Here is a 3801-nt window from a genome sequence, read left to right on the forward strand (position 1 = left end):
ACTTTTGCACTGGGGTCTTTAGTTCATTTTAAAAAGATGTGTCAGATAAGGAACTACTTAATTTCTTTCTAGATAGGTGGCCATTTACTCCAGCTTTTATTCAACAATCCAACATTTTCCAACCAAATTGGATGCAATCATCCCATAGGATAGTGTTCATATCTAAAGAGACCTAATTCTTTATTTATTTGAGTTTTTTTTTAATTTTATTTTATTTTTAAACTTTACATAATTGTATTAGTTTTGCCAAATATCAAAATGAATCCGCCATCATTCAACAAATAATAGCAAAACATTTGCTACTTGCGAGAAATTTCTGGATAATTCTATGTTATATTCTCTTGAGCCAAGGTCTTTTCTAAATTAATTCTTAACTCATGTCATAAGTGCTTAATTATTCCTATTATATATATCATGTTTCAGTCAGTTTTTGCTGTTCCATTCATTTTTCTTTAATACAATTGTGTGAAGTCACCCTTTTAACTGGTTTCATAATTTAGCCATATTTTGTCATTTCATAATTTATATTTTTCTTCAGTGTGTTTTTAAATAACTGCAAATATATTCACAGACCTGGGAAAATAAGAATTGAACAAGGCAATTTAAATCTCTGGTGATTAGCATCTTGCAATATAGTGACAATGTCACAGTACACTGAAATAAAATATAGTCCTCAGGCTTAAATCATGTAAAGAAATTTATCCAGAATAAGAGAAGGAATTTTCATGGCCTACTCTATAAAGTAAGATCTGGAAAGGCCTTTGCCTGTTGGTCAAAGACCAGAACTAGACTTGAAGTATGCCCATTAGATTAATTAAAAAAGTGAAAACATTAAGACCAACAGTAGCAAACAAATTATGACTCGTAAGAAAAAAAGAGACAAGGCTTGCCTCATTCAGTATCAGACCACACAGAAAAAGGTCAGATTATATGGAAAAGCACAGGAAAGACATCTTCTACTGCTTCATGTAACACATATGAAACTTGTCATATTTTTTGTGTTTTTATTTTTGAATTGTGAGTTTGCTATCTTTACTTTTTCTTCTCTTGGGATATTAAATCTGTACGGTTTTGGTTTTTCACATCATTTAGATATAACTTTCTTTCATTGGAAAAGAGATATGTTTCTTTCTGATTTTTCCTGGGCATCAAGGAGATGTAGCTAAAGTTGAAACATTGCCAAACCAAGGAGGGTTTTCTTTGTCCCATTGTCTCTGGGATGATTTGAGCTTGTTAGATCTTTTCCCTTCATTTTATCTCTCTCTCTCCCATACTTTTTATATTTCTTTAAACACAGGACAGAAAGTGGTTGTAGTTAAAAGGAACCCTAAATATATTACTCTCTCAGAAGCTTATGAACTAGAATTTCTGGGTACCGTTAAAACATTGTTTAGGAGAAAGGTAATCTGATCTGACCAACTTGAGTTGTAACCACCCATGGCCCAAGGAGGTTGGTTCTGGATGAGAAATTCATGCCAGTAATGTAGTCCAGGAGGCTGTGGGGTGTGTGTGCCTGTGCCTTGTGAAGTGAGGGCAGTTCTTAAAGCAGAGGCAACTGGACTCATATATTAAGTTGGCATGAGAAGTTCACAGAGGCCAGAACTCAATCAACAGATGAAACTATGAAAGGGATCTAATATAATTCATAGGACATTTTTGCAAGAAAATTAATAAAGTGCAAAGAACCACATGGAAGGAGGAATTCTCTGTGGACTGAGGTGTCAGTTTTAGCAGAGAGGCCACTTTGATCCTCAGTATCCTTGACACCATCTCTAGTCACTCCCCGTCCTGCTCATTCCTCTGGCTTCCTTGTTTGCATTCAAACATGTGGAACAAGTGTCTTGCTCAGGACCTTTGCAGTGGCTGTTGCCTCTTCCAGCCACACACTTCTCCTGGTGTCGTACTATATCCTTCTGTTTCTTTCTTAACATCTCTTCAAATAACCTCTTGTTTGTTGGCCTTGCCTGAACACTCAGTACATAATAGATTTCCCTCCTACTCGCTTCTTTATATCTGTTTTTGTTTTCTTCAAAACATCGTTCACCTTCCGACATAAAATATATTTATTTGAATATCATCTTTCACCATCCTTGGATTGTGGGAAATTTGTTTTTCAGTACCTCTACTTATTCCTTATATGTTCTTGAAGCATGTTGGCCCTCAATATAAAATATACCTCAAATATCTGAAAGAATTTCTCATTAAAATTGAAAATACATGTGTTTCCCATCCTGAACCCCCATCCCACCTCCCGCCCCTTACCATCCCTCTGGGTCATCCCAGTGCACCAGCCCCAAGCACCCTGTATCATGTTGATGTATGGCAAAACCAATACAATATTGTATAGTAAAAAAAAAAAAAAAAACTGAAAATACATGAACTCTTTGGAAGTATGCTAACAATGTGATAAAAATATCTGGTGAGAGACGAAATGGGATACATATTTAGGGAGGATCTGTCTATATACAATATATTAGCATCAGTTTCTTGCAAGCAAAATAAAAATTATAGTATTTCAGCTATGTGAGTTATGCCAATTTCAGGGAAAATTAGTCATGTTGTTCTTTTTTTTCCCTAGAGTCACCTTCACCATATGGAACTAGGGAACAATACAAACATTTCAAAATTTCTTCTCATGGGACTTTCAGAGGTACCAGAACTGCAGCCCCTCATATTTGGGCTTTTCCTCTCCATGTACCTAATCACTGTATTTGGAAACCTGCTCATGATCTTGGCTGTCAGCTCAGACTCCCACCTCCACACCACCATGTACTTCTTCCTCTCCAACCTGTCCTTTGTAGACATCTGCTTCACCTCCATCACTATCCCAAAGATGCTGCAAAATGTTCAGATACAGAGCAAAGTCATAACTTATGAAGGCTGCATTGTCAAGATGCATTTTTACATTCTCTTTGCAGGATTAGATGACTTTATCCTGACTGTGGTGGCCTATGATCGCTTCATGGCCATTTGCCACCCCCTGCATTACACAGTCACCCTGAACTCCCAGCTCTGTGGATGGCTGGTTCTGGAGTCCTAGATCATTAGTGTCCTGAACTCCTTAATGATATTGTGATTGTCCTTCTGCTCAGACTTGGAAATCCACCACCTTTTTTTTTTTTTTTTTGGTGAAATCAAACAGCTAATCCAGCCTGCCTGTTCTGACACCTTCGTCAATAACATAGTGCTGTATTTTGGATCTGGAATTCTTGGAGTTGTTTCCCTGGCTGGTATCCTTTACTCTTACTACTCTTACTCTAAGATAGTGTTCTATCTTAGAGTATAAAGCATTTTCCACCTGTGCATCTCATCTCTCTGTTGTCTTCTTATTTTATTGTACATGTTTAGGAGTATACCTTAGTTCTGTTGGTACCCACAGCTCAGAAGCAAGTGTAATAGCCTCAGTGATGTACACTGTGGTCACACCCATGCTGAATCCCTTCATCTACAGTCTGAGAAATAAAGACATAAAGAAGGCTCTGAAAAGATTCTTTGAGATGGAAACTTTTTAATAGGGCCATTTGATCTTGGACTGAAAAAATGCCCATGATAGCAGGACTCAAAGCCTCATAGGCAGATATTGTGATTCTTTGTTCAGATTGTGATGATAGTAATTGCTTCTTCAATTTATAGCCTGGTATTTCCATTTCTTTTATTTCAACTTCTCTATACAATTTTAAGGACTTCCCTAGTGGCTCAGATGGTAAAGCATCTGTCTACAATGTGGGACACCCAGGCTCAATCCCTGGGTTGGGAAGATCCCCTGGAGAAAGAAATGGCAATCCATTCCAGGACTATTGC

General features: G+C 37.2%; 1 pseudogene; it reads left to right on the forward strand.

The window, feature by feature from the left end:
* Nucleotides 1–2454: 2454 nt before the first annotated feature.
* On the forward strand, nt 2455–3512 carry LOC133251847 (olfactory receptor-like protein OLF4; annotated as a pseudogene).
* The last annotated feature ends 289 nt before the right edge of the window (nt 3513–3801 follow it).

The sequence above is a fragment of the Bos javanicus genome, chromosome 7, assembly GCF_032452875.1.
Source record: "Bos javanicus breed banteng chromosome 7, ARS-OSU_banteng_1.0, whole genome shotgun sequence".
In the NCBI taxonomy this organism is placed as follows: domain Eukaryota; kingdom Metazoa; phylum Chordata; class Mammalia; order Artiodactyla; family Bovidae; genus Bos; species Bos javanicus.